The sequence below is a fragment of the Oryzias latipes genome, chromosome 3 (genome assembly GCF_053564925.1).
Source record: "Oryzias latipes strain Hd-rR chromosome 3, Olatipes_Hd-rR_3.1".
Taxonomy (NCBI): Eukaryota; Metazoa; Chordata; class Actinopteri; order Beloniformes; family Adrianichthyidae; genus Oryzias; species Oryzias latipes.
This window is the reverse complement of record NC_136239.1, coordinates 23,586,734-23,603,741: the sequence shown is the minus strand read 5'-3', so window position 1 is coordinate 23,603,741 and position 17,008 is coordinate 23,586,734. Positions and strand designations below refer to the sequence as shown.

At 37.7% G+C, this 17,008-nt stretch overlaps 1 protein-coding gene and 1 long non-coding RNA gene across 9 annotated transcripts in view; one reads left to right on the top strand and one right to left on the bottom strand.

The window, feature by feature from the left end:
- The window catches only part of sbf2 (SET binding factor 2), an 89,066-nt gene that overhangs the window by 1,356 nt on the left and 70,702 nt on the right, over positions 1–17,008 (top strand). The window lies entirely within an intron of this gene.
- On the bottom strand, positions 2,342–4,299 carry LOC144990970 (uncharacterized). Its single transcript, XR_013654857.1, has 4 exons — positions 4,173–4,299; positions 3,534–3,636; positions 3,298–3,423; positions 2,342–3,152 (listed from the first exon to the last, which is right to left on the bottom strand). It is a non-coding gene; the product is annotated as an uncharacterized LOC144990970 (long non-coding RNA).

Genomic DNA, 17,008 nt, shown 5'->3' with positions numbered 1-17,008 from the left:
CATCGTTTACAAAGTTTAGTCAGTTTTTAAAACCCAACTCCAGAGTGGCGTTAGGTTGTCTTTCCTATTCACTTTGCTGTAATTTGGCTGGAAGCTCCTGCATATCCCTTCAGGGGTCACCACAGCCAATCAGCTTTCACTGATTTCCACAGGTGGTTTGGCAAAGATTTTCAACGCTGAATGCCCTTCCTGATACAACCCTGAATTTTATCCGGGCTGGCACAGAGAGACCCATGCTTGGGCCCCCTTGTGGCTACATAGTTAGGCAGTAGCGCGAAGGGTCTAGCCCATGGACCAACACTGAATGAAGCTCATCGTGCTCCTAGGAAACAAACCCTGGATTTCCATGCGCCACTCTTACACTCAGCCAACTGAGCCATCCAGCCGCTAGGTTGAATGCTTCTGTGTTCTACGCAATTCATTTCACTATTGTGCATTTAACAACAACTGATAAATGAATATTTTGTACAGAAAAGACAGTCTTCAATCAATAGAAGGGCGAATTGAATTATATTTACATAAGACTGAAAGGAGGCAAAAAGGCCATTCTTTTCTTATCTGTAGTAATCAAAGTAACAGTTGATTTATAGGGAAGCATCTAATGAAGAGCAAGGGTGTATTCAGACTTAGTCAGGATTAAGTCTGCTTAATTTGTTCAGGATCGAGTCCCGAACTTTGTCTTTGGTCTGTATTCAGACTGGCATCAAGTGGACTTTCTGTAACAGACCAAAGCTTGTAAACAAAACCACATGACTAAAGATCTCTTCAGTTTCAAGCCAGGGACTGCGAGGGCGGGTCAAAACAACAAGAGAAAGATGGACCTGCTGCGCTTTATAATTCTTATCAGGACAATTAACTTATTAAAACTTTATATTTTGTTTATCAGTTTTGAACGTCGGGAACAACAATTTTTACTTTTTACATTGTTACGGCAAAGGCAATGCTGCAAGGCGGTTACTGGCAAGGAGACGTGCCATCTCTGCTTTAACTTAGAGGATGCTAGCAACTGCAGTGATAAAGAGACGTCAGGTATGAAGGTACGCTGATAAGTGTTAATGACATATAGATTGTCGGGAAAACAGTGTGAGAAGCAATGTGTGTCACGTTAAAAGTTGTTTTAATGAGCTGGCATTCATCCGACCACAATTCATTTAGTTGCTGTTTCTCATCGTTGTGGTGTTATAGCATTGTTTTTAAAAGAAACTTTTAGGGTGACGTCACAGCGGCGCCGCAGAAAAGAATAGCATGGAAGAAGCGTTTTCAGCTGTGTTAAAATAAAAATTCTAAACAGTTGAACCCTTTTTTCTGTTTAATAACACGACAACCATTGCTTTACATCTGTCCGCGGCTCATCTGTTGTGTCATTCCTATTCTATGTCGGTGGCCGTTTTGCTTCAGTTGTTCCACTCAGAGAACAGATTGTATTCAGACTGAGGACTCTCAGAGCGAACCATAGCTCAGTCTGATTGGAAACAAACCGAGACCACCTCCAAAGATGGGTCCGAGAGCATTTCCTGGTCCCGGACTAGGGTTCACTTGCGTGTATTTAGACTGAAAATTTGTCCCGGATTATAGGGGGAAACAAACTCTTTTTCACTTAAAGCTGACCAAATTTGTCCAGCCTGAATACACTGTAAAAAAAACTCACCGGAATAATATTTACTTTTACTGTATCTTGTGAAGTTAATGAAATTGCATGGATTAGGTGTTTTCCACCAGTAGGCATGACAGGGTAGCATTGAGACCTGGAGTTTGACACTCCTGCTTTAAAGACATGTCTGTTTACAGTTCCACTGAATTCTTGAAAGTTACAGCACAGTCACAGTTGTTTTTCTAAAAAGACTGGTTTTTTCATTATTTGCCCCATATCAACTCTGACCAGGAATCTGTACATCGCCCATCACTGAGCCTCTCCTCTGTCCAGGCTTTTGCTCCCCTGGCTTGACCCAGTTCTCAGAGCTAGATGGATCAGTTTCAAATAATGCCAAGCATGCAATCTGCTCTTTACAGTGACCGTTGCAAGAAACTGTAATGCTATTTGTGACAGTAAGCCCTTTATAATGTGGATACCAGAAAATAAAGCAGACTTTTGCAACTGATGGGAACTTTCTAGCATTATGTGTAATCTAAAAAAAAAAAAGAAAAGAAATCACCTTAGTTGCAGTTACTTTGCCTTTAACAACATCATTTAAACAGTCCTCACGAAGATGCAAAATTATGCAAGGCACAAGTACGAAGTTGAAAGCATCTACATTTCAGTATTATTCAATACTGATCTTTGTCCCTTGGTTAGGAAAATAAGTTTAAGATGCATATCTCCAATAATAAAAAAGCAAAAGAATATTTTTGTAAAAATATTTTATTGTAAGACGCTTGACTAATAAGTACAGAAATGAGGAAAAACCAACCACATATAGCAGGTTTATATATATATTGCATTGTTTATATATTTTATATATTTGTGATTAATATTGTGATAACGATATAATTTGCGGTATATAAACAAATAGCAAAACAACCAAAAACATAATTTCCATTTTACTGCAACAGTTTAAAAATTATACTCCAAATGACCCTTGTCGACGTAGGAGGCAAACATCGAACATAAAAGGGCTCATCTGATTGATCAACAACGTAAACGGGTCCTTCCGATTGGTTAAATGCATAAAAGGATTTATTTCATTTGTTCAATATTTCAAGCTGCCATGAGTTTGTTTTAGCACATTTAAGGTAACCATTTATTGCGATTTTTGACTTCTTTTGCGGTATGCATATTGCACAGCTTGATGTTGCGATAACGATAAATTTGCGGTATATTGTGCAGGCCTAATATATATATATCGCGAAATCAAGCTGTGCATATGCATATATATATATATATATATATATATATATATATAAAACACACTGTATATCTCATATACTTAGGTTGTTTTGTTAAGTGTATTAGACTGAAGTAATATAAGGAAGCTAGCTAGAGATTGCACAGACGTCTTTTTTATTCTATGGCTTTTTGACTCCCAATCCTCGGCTTTAGCTCGTGCAGGCGATGTGCCAAGTCATGTACTGTGCAAGTGCCTAGCGAGCAACCCTGCCTTCTTGACTGGCTGTTGGAGATTTTAGACCTCTTTGTCTGGACGATGCTGCCAGAACTAGAATAGAGAAAGGAAAACGAATTAATCAGAGTTGTTCACTGACTGACTAAACATTTCTTTTCAAAAAAGAAGGATGATATAAAATGATGACTAGCTGGAGATGGTCTACACCTTTCCAGGCATTTTATGCTTAAAGATTTACCTGGAATGTGGTAGCAAGGTATCCCTGATGTCCTCTGGTGTAACAAAGTGCTGAGTCTCTGCTGTCTTCTCTGCTGTGGTGCTGTCAAGATCCCGTATCATTCTACTTTCCAGCCATATGCTTAGTCTGTCAGAGAGGAGAGAAAACTGGCTTAGTCTAAGTGTGCACTATTTATTGAATAATGTTTCGGATTGTTCCTTTTTTGAAAAAAAACAATCACATTTTATTGAACTTACCTTTTCTTCAACTCAGGATTCAAGTCAAGTTCCATACAGTGTGCTAGTGTTACCAGCAGACAGCAAAAGAGAACAGAGTGGAAGATTCTTGCCATTTTTGCTCCTGTGGAAAATAAATAAAGCACTGGTTAATATGATAGTTTTACAAAATGAAATAAAAAATAATATTAGCAATGACAGCCATCTACATTTCCATCTACCCTCTCCTGTGTAAAATGACCGTATACAGTATCCTAAATAGTGCAGCGCTTTTGCTTTCTTACACAAGAGTCCAAACGTTCAGTTATTTGCACACACCATTCATTTATTTAAAAAGTTTATCTAAGGTCAGATTTTGCTAGGCCATGTAAATCTACAACCACATTTTGGGCCCCCGGCCAGTGTGAAGGACATGTTCTACCAATGAAGGGTCCAAGCAAAAACCAAGTTGTGGAAAAGCTGCTGTTCAATGAACACCTGATGTTGCAGACACTTTATGGTCGATTCTCTCACAGGCACTAAGAGCTCAGAGCTGGGCTGTTTATAAAAGCAGAAAGATAACCTTTTCTATCCACTACACATGGACCTTGACCCCCCAAAATGTAAAGATAAAACCATCAGTTGAAAACTCAGCAAATCAAAATGTGAAAGAGCACAAACCTGATATGCGCTGACGGAATCGAAAGAATCTTCTCTTTAGAGTTGGGTTTAAAGGAATATTCCACAGGTTTCTTGAAGTTACTCCCCGTTTTTTTTGGTGGCAGCTGTGTCACTCTTCTAAAAACGTATTCAAACCGGACACCAAGCCTTTATATAGCTGGAGCTGGTGGGAGGGCTCTCATCCTTTTTCCTCCACCCCGTTGTTGTTCGTGTACCAGCAACAACACACTGCTAGAGACGTGAACAATTATTTATGTGCATGTTTTAGAAATCTTTGAAAGAAAAAAAATAAAGTTTTTCACAGCTTGCCAAATAAAAGTAAGGCTGCATTTGTACCCTTTTTTCCTTTCAGTCTATTCACTTTGAACAACACATATAATACGATATCACGCCCTTGCTTGTATGGCTGAAGACACCTCTATTTGACTGGCGGGCAGTTCGTCCCCTGCTTATAAAGTCCTGTCAGTGCCGTATTCACTCAATACATACGCTCTTCTTGCTAACAACACCTCTCTGATTCAGAACTAGCTACACTGCTGCTAGCTAGCACTGCTGATCTGTCCTCATCCAACTCAGAGTTAGCTTAACTGTTCCTGTTAGTGTTGATAACCTTTTTGGCCACTTTGTCTGCCTGCAGTGCGCTGAGTTTGAGTGATGGGCAAGAAAGCGAATCAGAAGTATTCTGTTCACTCCTGTCCTTTAAGGAGTACGGCTTCTCTTTGCATGAAAACGACCAGCACGAAGCCCGTCCTGTCTGCCTTGACGTTGCTTATGCTCAGAAAACGTTGACGGAGCCCCACAACTGTGAGTCGTGTCACCTTTTGTGGTGCTCGACTTTAGAAAGACGTAAAGTTAATAAAGAAGGGGCTGATCAAAACGTTTGTGGACCCCTTGCCGTCAGAGTCAAAGGACCAGGTTATGTCCAAATTAGACGATGACAAGCTCTCGGTCGAAGCCCTCGTTGCTAGCTGGGGGGACCACATAAAGTTAATGAGCTAGCTGGAGAGCAGGTGCAGCAAGTACACCACGGGCAGAGTGTAAGCAGACTACGACAACTATGAGGAAAAAGGCGCTGCTGCGCTGGCTACTCGATATGGTTTGTCTTTCCTGTCCTTGTTCTGCCGTGTGGCAGGAAAGTTCGGTGTGGAGTGGCCCTCGCTTCCTCCTACTAAAGACTGTTTTTTCTCAGTTTGTGTATTTTCCCCCTACCTCAACCAACAGCTGTGAAGAACTGCTTGCCTCAGATTCAATGTCATCATAGAGCAGACCTCTGTCCATGTGCGCAACGGCACACGGCTAAGGTCAGTATCTGGACGTTGTTGGAAGGGGCTGAGAAAGCAAGCCTGGTCCATCCTCTACCTATGAAGCAGTCTTTGGTAACTTATCTCGCGCTGTCCCACAAACATGGTGTGACTGGCCCCACCACGCTGCCATCAATGCATTGCAGATTTTCTGCTGGTCAGCTAGAGCGCAAGCCGGCACAGCCAGGCTATGAGCTCCATGACTATGCTCTACACCTAACAGGCTATGTGCCTGGCAGAGCTTGGTGCACAGCTATCTGCCCACTGGACCTCCTGCTTAACGAGGTTAGATTTGCCACAGATCATATCCTCTTAATATCCCACTGTGCAGCGCTCTCTCTTTGAAGAAGGATGGCTTTCACTTTCGTGGCTCAGTAACACTTGTGGCTCACTTTTTCTTACATCCCAGAGAAGGACAGGGTGGCTTATTTGGATGAACCTGTATCTGCAGAAGGTTTATTTGGAAGAAGAACCTGAATTTTGCAGAAGAAATCAGCACAACTGCCACCGCCTAAGACTTGAGCTTTACCTCAAAGTCAAAGCTTTCAGGCAGTCAACCCTCCAGCAATGCACCAAAAAAACCTGGCAGTCAGTCTGGAGTAAAGGACCTCCTGCGAATCTCTGGAGAGACCAGTTGCTTTGAAGCAAGAAACCACATTCTTCCTCGCTGGGATGGATCAAAGATGTCAGTTGGGAGACAATGTTGACCTCTCTCATGTTGTTGCTAAGAAGCATCATTATTCAGTTGTTTTAGAGTCCTGCCCCAAATGTTGTTCCCCTTACACAATCTCCTAGCACAAGGTACAAATCCCGGACCTGAGGGTAAGAATGCTGACTTTGAAACAGCTTCTGAATGTAATCACCCCCGGAGTTCGGGTTAGATCTCACAGATGCTTACTTTTAGTGACCACAGACAATTTCTGAGGATTGCATTCAAGGATACAGCCTATGAATACCTAGTACTGCCCTTCGGTCTATCACTTGCACCATGCTCCTTCACAAAGTGTGTTGAGGTGGCACTCTCTCCTCTCAGAGAAATAGGGGTTCACATTTTGACTTATCTGGACGATTGGGCTTCGATGGCAAGCTCCAGTGAGAAGGCAGCGGCACATCTGGCACTTGTTCTGTCTCACATTCAGTCTTTGGGATTTTCTGTGAATTTTCAAAACTGTTTTGAAACCCCAATTTCTTTCCTGGGGCTGGAAATTTGCTCCATGTCAGGGCGGAGTGTGCCCATCGGAGTACAGAGTGGGCGCATTTCACTGCAGCTTCACTGATCGCTGTGGTTCTTCTGTCTACTCAAGACGCAACCCTTTCAGTGCTGGGTTCACTTTCATTGCCTGTGCGTGTTAGGTCACCGGAACAGGAAGATATTACAATACACATAGTACATGCTTGTACTCCAACCTTGGAGAGAACCCAGTCTGTTTCATCAGGATTCATCAATGGGAAGGATGTTTTTCCGCAAATTGGTGTCAACAGATGCTTCCTTGTGTCTGTCTGTGCTTGATCATTTGCTACGTGTTGGACTATTTCACTTGGGTCTGGAGAAAGTTTTGTTCAATTCTAAATCTATTTGATTTTATTTGAAAAGTTCATGATGTAATCGAGTTCAGCCTCACACAATTTGATAAAACATTCATTCAATTGTGTAATGTTTAAAAAAACCTTTGTCACATAACTAATGATTTAAACTTATCGAGATTTGAACTTTGATGTGAGATCAATTCAATTCAACAAAATGACCATCCATGCCCCCTACACTGTTTGAAAAAATCTAGGTCCCTAAACTGTGGTCGCAAGGCATTGTGGGGTGTGACGTCTTTTGATATATTTCTATTGTAATGAACGACATCGAGTTTTTTATGTAAAAGTGTGCAATAAAAGTAAATTTTCCATGCTTTAAGTGGTTCAACCAGATTTGAAAACCTAATTTCAAACAAGATTGCACAGTGTCTATCTCCTAGGCCCTGCTTTAGTTCAAAGTTCTTGTAATCTACGTAATTGTTTTCATCAATACGCATGCCAAAACCAACTGATACATTTATAATTTGTACAGTAAAGATAGTCTTTAATCAATAGAAGGCCGAAATGAATTATATTAAGACAACCTTGAAAAGAGGCAAATAGGTAACTCTTCTTTTCCACTCTGCAGTAAACAAAGTTACAGAGTTGATTTCTAGAAAAGCATGTAATGATAGTTAAAAAACATCTTACTGGAATAATATTCCAGTTCTTAGAGCTAAATTGCAGTGAGATGGAACAGTTGGAAATAATGCTAAGCATGCAATATGCTCTTTGCAGTGACAGTTGGAAGAAACTGTTCATGCCATTTGTGATAGCAAGCCCTTTGCCTGTATGTCAGGGAATACTATAAATAAATCAGACATCTGCAATTGATTGGAACCTTTTTTGCATTATGTGTACCGTACCCTAAAAAAGGGAAAAAAATCCCTTATTTCCCATTACTTTGCAGCATTTATGATGATGCAAATAGAGACCAGACACTCTAATTTATGTTATATGTCTTATTGCCAAAATAAAGACATTGGTGTCATTCGCTAATGTACAGAGATGACTACATCTACATTTCTTGATTGTTTAATACATTGTTTAATTTTATTTATTAAATATAAAAAAAAAAAAAAATTAACTCCTATGACTGGTTTTTGCCCCTTGTTAAAGACAATAAGTTCAGGATATGTGTCTACAGCAAAAATAAATGAATAAATAAAAAATAAAAATAAATGATTAATGCACTTTGCATGTAACCTTTAGTTTATTTTAGAATGCTACTTTGCTCGTTTGTCTAGTAAATAAATAAATAAAATATTAAATAGGTATTTCCTGATCACAAGAAAAAGAATAAAAAAATGTACTTTGAAATAAAGTATGGTCTCCTTGTTGGTAAAAATTGTAAATAGTCTGACAAGCTAGTCCTAATACATTTCAATTTGTTAAAAAAAAACATCAGGCTTTCCAGCTGGTTTTCTCACGCAGTTTCTTTGATTGATATCATCACTTTGGATGGAATCAAAGTTTTTTTTGGAATCTCTTTCATTGTCGCTTCTCAATGGGTAGTAATGTCTGACTTTTCTTCTCTAAGTCTCCAGGTTTGGAACCACTTATGCAAGTTCTTTCAAAACAGCAAAACATTTTCTTGTGCAGATTTTTTTTCATTTGCATCATTGTCCCGTCCGTCATAAGATGTGTACATTGCAATGCAAGTCTGTAGACTTCAAATGTGTGGATTATTTCATTCACATATGAATGAATAGATACTCCATGAGGGATGGTTAGTTAAGCTAATGCAAACTTTTGTCCTTCAACATTTTTATGAAGCAACTGTTAGGAACCTCTCAAAGACTGCTTTTTATTTTCTGTTTTATGGTGTGGAGTAAGCCACTCAGACTTTAACATTTTACTAAGTTGCTTAGTTAGAGTAATATTTATTAATTTTAGGTTACTGTAAAGCTTAAATTTAGTCGTAAATAAAAAATTCATTTGTGTTAGAGACTATTAAGTTGAGTGTTGAGTTTACCTTGCATCATAATACTGACTAAACATTTATGTCAGTTAGTTGGGAGTGCAATCTAAACAAAAATCAGGTCAAGGACTGAGCACTTCAAATTTGCCCTGTTTGTATGACAGTTTATCTCAGATTCTGTTTAAGGGGAAAAAATATTCAAAGTATTTATTTTTTCCCAAATTTTCAATGTGCTTTTACAAGAATGTGTGCAAAATCCTGGTAAGGTCCATGAAAAACAATGACTTTTTTTTTTAGAAAATTAGATTAGTGGGTTGGAAATATTTTTGAATTGTAGTCTGAAAAAAATGTATTCTATATATAAATAAAGTAAAATCAGAATCCTTCTTGACCACTTTAAAAACTGAAATAGTGGCAGAGTTAGATCATAGTTATAAATATTAATACCAGTAAATAGTATTGTGAACAGCTTTTTTCTGTAAGCCTGACTCAAATTAAAAGTGAGATAAATTCTGTTGCTACAGTTTTATATTTGATTTTGGAAAAGCTAAATCTGTAGCAAACATACGGCTTTTTGCTAAGTACAACACAAACGTGTAATTCTGACCTTTCATCATACGTACTGTCTTCATTTAAGTTGACGGTTTCTAGATTGAAATGGATCTGAATCACATTCTGTTGACAGACCTTGTGTTATCTGTATCTGTGAAAAAAAATTGTTTACAATTGTGGTAGGGCAGATTTCAGTTGTGTTTTGATTGCAATGTTGTACAACAAAAATATTCAGTGTCCAACTAGTACCAGTTTTACAACTGAAGATTTGCCAGCTGACATGAAATAATGGTTTGTGGTTACACATGTTCTGTTTAAGCTAGTCACAATTGGTGTTATTTAGTTAGACCATAACTGTTTGTGGTTATGCAAATCATGCTAAAGTTCACGGCAGGAAACGTTTTTGTCTTAGCATTTTGAGGGTGAATGTCACATGACGTAATAATTAAGGAGGTGGAAACATTTGCTTTTCTCCCAAACAGACATGGTGCTTTTTCCATTAATGTGAGCCGCTGTGACTTTAATATCTGTATTTTTGTTACTGCTTAAATCTATTCATCTACTAAGTTTTTACCACTTGTCTAAATTTTGTTTGTTTTGGTGGAAAAAGCCTAAGAAAAGATCCCTACCCTTTCTCTCTATCTCTAACCACGCAACAACAGCCTATAATGAGGAGGGGTAACTGTTTGGTTCTAGTTTATTTCCTCTAAGTCATTTTTTTTTGGTCAAGTGCGAAAGCTCCTCTAAGTTATGGTTTGAACCAAGCATGTGAACTCTGATCTGCTTGAGAGTGTGGCTCACTTGCAAATTGTGGTGCAATTTGCTTCAGTATTGAAAACCAAAGACTCATGTTAACCAAAGAGAGTAAATTTACACACACACACTATGAATAGCTAAAGAAAGTGTGTATCTGGAGAAACAAAAATCTCCCCAAAAAGCTGGAAAATGACTTTTTCATAGATTTCGTTGTTGGTACATTTGCAGGTGTATGAATGAAAAATTGGGAATGTTGGGACTAGCTGGTGTTTTTTTTCTTGCTTTTTCAAAGGTTTTTGTTCAGACCTTGTTTTGGGCTCTACTGCCTCCTTATGATCAGTTCTTAGAGGTTTGGCTTCCTCCTCAGAGCTCTATGTGTAAAAGCAAATCAAACTTAATAAAAGAGTAAAAATTATTAAGTTTCCTTGCCCATTCAAACCGAGTCTTCAAAGGACCAAAGATGGAATGTACCACAAAAAGTGTGTCTCGAATTTTTATTAAAGATTTTTTTAGTTGAAATCAATTAAAAGGAAAAATCTGTTTCATATCCTAACAAAAAAGATTTTGAATGGAAATTTGAAAAATGAAATGATACTGAATTGAATCACATTTGAGAAAAGAAATCAATTTAGAACATAAACCTGTAGACTGAAATTAAAGTGAAACGCAGGCCAAAAGTGAAATCACCCCAAAGGTATTGAAAGTGTTTTATTGCTTCTGTGCAACATTTATTTCTGCTCTAATGAAGGAATAGTACATTTATAGGGTCAGCAATATTTGTTTCTCCCTCTTAAAGCTCTCTATAGTGCCTTAAACGGGAATGGTCTGCAAGTTAAAAAAATAAATAAAAATTCTGCATAAAGTTTTTTTTTTTTTTTAAAGTTCAGAGAAATTACTGCAAACTAGAACAACTGAGAGATTTGGGAACTGCCATGCATTTGCCCTAAGTCTCACAAAAAAAAGAGTTACATGACAGTGTCAATCTGTTTTAAGAAACTCTAGCGAAACAGTTATAAAAGTTTGGTCAAAGTTGGGAAAAGAAGCCATATTACCAAAAGAAACAGCAGTTTCATATTTTTTAACACTTGCTCACAGTTTTCTAAGGTTTTAAACACAAATTAATATTTTTATTACACTTATTTTATATACCTGATCAAACACAGTGAAACTGCTAGTTCCAAGTAACAGAAATAAAAGCAATGGACAAAAAATTCAAATGGGCTTGCATGTCATCACTAAGCTGCTCTTTAGATGTTAATTATCACTTAACGGTAAGGTTTTATTAATATTTTTCATCAGACCATAACAAGAATGAAATATGAAAAGAAAAACTTACCTTTACATGTGGAAGACAAAAAAAGATTTCCTCAAGTGGAATTTAAGACGATCTTAGCTTATTTTATTTGTTGACAGCCTCAGAGGAGCTCGACATGGTCTGATACATTCATTTGAATGTAAGCGGTAATATACAAAAATCAGTTTGCAACTCATTTTTTAACACATTAGTTGACATTCACCAAGTTTTTGTGTTTTTTTTTTCTTTAACTTTAAACTGAAGCTTCTGTTGATAGAGTGAAAGCTAACAACCATCTTTGCTTTCAGTCTTGTAGTGTATCCTTTTACAATTAGATGAGTTTTTTAAATGAATCTGACAGTGTGCAAGAAAGCATACTGCAGAAAGTATTTGCAGAGTTAAAAAAAGATATGTGTTTAAAATCTGCCAACATCAACCAGTTCTTTTTAAGAAGCTTGGTCCAAATTAGAGATGTATCAATCCCATATAAATGCCACAACAGCATGTGACACCTTGTCATCCCATGTAAGTCACATAATTAAATGATTTATCCTTGTTTACTAAAAAAAGAAAACAGTATCCCTTACAAGCCAATTCAAAGTCAAATTTTTAACATATGCAGACCCATTGCAAAGGTGGTTTGATTTTGTTTTTTGTGCGTTTTCATGAATAGAACACATCTTTGTAGCCTGACACCATGTCCACCTTGAGGTATAATTTAGTTTTTGGAAAGAAAAAGTAACCCAAATGCCTAGCATTGTTTGATTTAACAAAGTTATACAAACAGCAAAGTCGGTAAGAAATATGAATACTTAAGACAATTGCATAATAAAGCCTTTCATCAAGTGGAAACAGGAAGCCAACAAAATACATACTTGCAGCACTGCAGCTAACTGACAAAAAGAGGAAACTGAAAGGAAAGTGAGCATAGCAGTAAATTAAATGACTTAATCTAATTGAGGGAAGCCATCAAAGGTGGAGGAAAACAATAAAATTCAATCTTATGCAAGAGTATGTGTAGTTAAAGGTTAAATCAAGGTAAGTATGGAATTTTCCCCTATTTTGAAATTGGAATTTTAGGCCTTGACATTTAACTAGCACTGTAGGAATCATAGGTGTGGTAAATTGCTCACTCAAAGCTGGAAGCTGATTAAAATTTTTGATGAACTGTCACTGTGTGCAATTTGGACTGCCACTCAGCTTGGGTTTACACAATCCTTAAAGTCAACCAGACAACAGGTATCGCTATGAAATTATGGAGTTGAGAATAAAGATTAAACTTTTATAAAACCCTAAAGATCTTTATAATATCCTTGTGGGGAGTTTCATTTTTTTCTTTAAGTACAAGATGTGTAATTATGGCCAGTGGCAAAGAAACTGATATCAGAATTTTTTATTTTTTATTTTCTTTTTTTGCTTTTTCTTTCCACGTATTCACAACTTTGTTCCACTTTTTAAGCATTCAATTGATTTCACGTATGTGGTTGGGCTCAGAGCTTCCTGATTTGAGTCATGAATCTTGTGTTTGGTCTTTAGACAGACTGCCATCAGTGGACTTTTCTGGTCCGGACTTAAGCTTGTAAACACAACCATGTGACTGAAGATCTCTTCACTCATTGGTCAGGGATTACGAGAAATTATGGAAGTCTTGTGCTTTTAGTTCTTTCAAGCTTTATATTTTGCTGACCATTTTTGAACGTCTGAATCAACGTCATGCTCAACACTCTTTTTTTACTAAATTATTTGGTCTGGTGGAGGCATGCTGCAGGGCGGTTACTGGCAAGAAGACGGCTAAGAAGCGACACTAAGTTTTTCTGACATATAGATTCTCAAGAAATTGTTTTGATGAGTCTGAATTAATCTGATCACTTTTCAATGAGTTGCTATGTCTCATTGTTGTCATGTTATGGCATTATTTCAAGAGACTTCGTAAGGAAATACAACGTAGCTTTTAGGCTGACGTCGCAGCAGTGCTTGTTGGGCGGTCGTTTTGTAATAAGACACAGAAAAGCATGTAAGAACCGTTTTTAGCTGTGTTACAATAAACATTCGGACCCTTTTTTTTTGTTTGATAACACGTCAGTTGTTGCTTTACATTTGTCCGAAGTTAATTCATTTTTTTTGTCATTCATTTTCTAATCCGTTCATTCCCTTTCGGGGGTCACGGGGCTACCGGAGCCTACTTGCAGGCGAAGGCAGGGGACACCCTGAGCAGGTCGCCAGTCTGTCGCAGGGCTACAATCACACACCCATGCACACTCACATTCACACCCTATGGACAATTTAGAGTAACCAATTAACCTATGAAGCATGTTTATGGACGGTGGGAGGAAGCCGGAGCCGTGCAGCCCAAGTCCGAAACTCTTTTGTGGCTTCATTCCTATTCTGTTTTCGTCAGCCACAGTGGCCTTTTTGGTTCAGTTGCTTCGCTTCGGGAACGGATTGTGTTCAGACTGAAGAATCTCAGAGCGAACCGAAACTCAGTCATATTGGAAACAAACCAAGACCACCTCAAAAGATGGGTCAGAGAGCGGTTGCTGGTCCCGGACCAGGGTTTGTTTGGGTGTATTCAGACTGAAAATTTGTTCCAGATTATCTGGGAAAACAAACTCTGGTTCACCTAAAGCGAACCAAATGTCACCAGTCTAAATACACCCTTAATCTCTCCTGCCCTTCTGTCATGGAAATTCTTTACTGTATCATCATTTGCTCATCATTTTCAGAGAACATTCAGGGCACTTTAGTTCCATTTCCTGATGATCTTTAGATACATAACCTTCCCCATATTTGAAAATAATTACTATCAACAAATTCAAATGTTCACATTTGCATTGATGATGCCACTCGAATGATAAAATCTGCTCCATATGGTCTAAACTGAATTTACTGTGCCTTGTTGGGATCAAATCTATAGTTTTGAAATTTAACCTAACACTTCCTTCTAAAAAAATGTACTATTACAAAGATAAATAGTGATTCTGTCATTAATTATATGTTCCTTTATACAACTGTTGAAATTGTGGAGAGGTAATCCTGGTGATGTTGCTAGTTTTTATACTTGGCATGACTATGTACCATAACTTGGCTAAAGTTAGTTAATATCCCAATACAAGTTAAGTAATAAAAATGTGAAAAAAGTTTTGCACAAATATGGGCATAGGTAATGTTTTTACACCCCTCTCCAGTAATATTGGATATGCAAATCGTGTATACCAGTCTGTGTGCATTAATGAATTTCGGTTGGTGCCCCCTGTGAAAAAAGTCTTGTATCATTAATGTAGGAATATACTTAAAATCTGTAAATAGCTTTGTGCATACTATTTGTTGGTGTGTGTGTACGTGAGAACAAAGTCATGCAATTTACTTATGATATTCTTACCTTATGACTCTCCCCTACCCCCTCTAACTCTCCCATCTTAACCCCTTATCTCCCATCTCTAACATCCCACTCTCTCCCTCTATTCTTTTCTTCCGTCCAGTCCAACAAGGAATGCATATAAACATAATTATTATAAATAACGCTTCGCCTCAAATATAAAAGGAGTTTATACAAATATACACTTAATTTGTCTGGAGATCCATAACCCCTATTGTAACAGTAAAATCTGTCCAACACAAGAAGCCTTCAGCACGTATCTACTTACTCAGCTGTTGGACAGCAAAATAAAAAGTTAGCCAATCTTTAATGGTTAACATTTCAATGTATTTCATCTGATATAAATGCAATCTGAATCTTAGTTTAAAAAAGTCCCTCAGCAATAGAAAAAATGCCCCCCCCCCCCCCCCCGCTATAAGATATGAATCAAGCATAAATCTAAAAATTAGCTGTCCAGTTGAAGTGAAGACGTCCAACCAGGTCCGTCTGCTTGGGGAGTCAAAAACAACAGATTTAAATTAAATCACAGACAAAGGTATCATTATTTTGTTTCGTACCCTGCAGGAAATAAGTACTGCATTGTGCTTCACTTAATCTCTTGTACAGTATCAAAAAACAGTTTCCTGTTAAAAAATTCAATATCGTCAGACATTTTTACAGTTGTAATTACGCTAATGTGCATGCCACCTTTTGGCATGTCGAGGCATAGACGCCACTTCCTGCGGTGTCCTCTGGTCCATGTTTGTTTCAACTGGATGTTTCTATAGTGACTTGAGAAAATACTTGCTTTAAAGAAGATGTCTTCACAGGCATAATTTGAAGGTAAGGTCTAGTTTTTAGGAGATCAAAGCAGAATGCTGAAATAAGTAGAATACTTCCCTCAATTTTGTTTTATGTAACCAGTTTTATTTTTGCCTCATTTTAAATCATATGCTTTTATTTTCTGTCAAGCAAATCACGTAACTTCTATTAAACAAAAAGAAACGTCAGGAAATCTGATTGCTGGCTAGCATAGCTAAAACATTATGTCCATTTCTTTGTGGTTGTGTTTAATAAGCTTGTTTTTGGGCATAAAACTTGCCACAAACCTCAACCAGGAATTTGTGTGCATATTATCAGTTTATGAGTGGCTTTGACCACTTGTAAACTCTGTTTTCTTGTTTTTATTTGATGAAAAAAATTAAACATTTAAGATAAAACCTGCAACAATTCTCGCTTCTCTGTCTTGGTGAAACCCAGTGTTGTGCTGGAATGTTGGACAGCACTTATTAGAGCCTGCTTTCTCTGCAGTCTGTAAAACCTTTAAAAAGAAAAAAAAATTAAGTATGCAAGCTAATTTTTTTGAATAAGAAGCATTTTGGTTCTCCCCAACTGCGATCAGGCTAGATCTATCTGGAAAAAAGCCAGATTTTTTATATGTTTACATGCGTGCCATTGCCTCAGATAAGGTTGGTTCTTGTTATCTCAACAGCTTCTGTCAAAGATTTATTCTTAAACTTCATTTTAGATGTCATCCCCCCTTGTGTTCTTGCAGGCGGATGTTTTAATTAGTGTGCTTCTTTTTAGGCCTGGATTCTATTATCCTCGCTGATGGGGTTCTTTATAGTTGTCAGGGGGGGTTAGTGTTTGAAAGTGTTGCTTGTTTTAATGCAAGAGTGCAGCCGCGTGGAATGTAAGGAATTTTGTCATTTATTTTCATCTTTGGTTGAAAATTAGAAGTTGGAGAACTGAAGGCATGTGATTTCAATTAAGGGAGCTGTAAAGACCTGAAGACACGTAATGGTCAGACGGACTGGTGTCCTGTTTGCACCGTGCCGTGTCTGGACATGCTCAATTTAACTATTCCTTATATCTAAAGCAGATATAAGCAGCGTCTCTATATTTCAGAATTGTGGATGACTGGACAAATCCTAATGCGTAGACTTTGTATCAATATTTCTGTCAGTATCTTCTGTCTTTTGCATTTTAGTTTGCTGTTCCATCATCTTGGAAGTCCCTGCCTTTGTTTGTCTTTCCTAATACATTTGCAGATTTATTCAAACTGTTATGAGAAGTTCGCCTACAACGTTA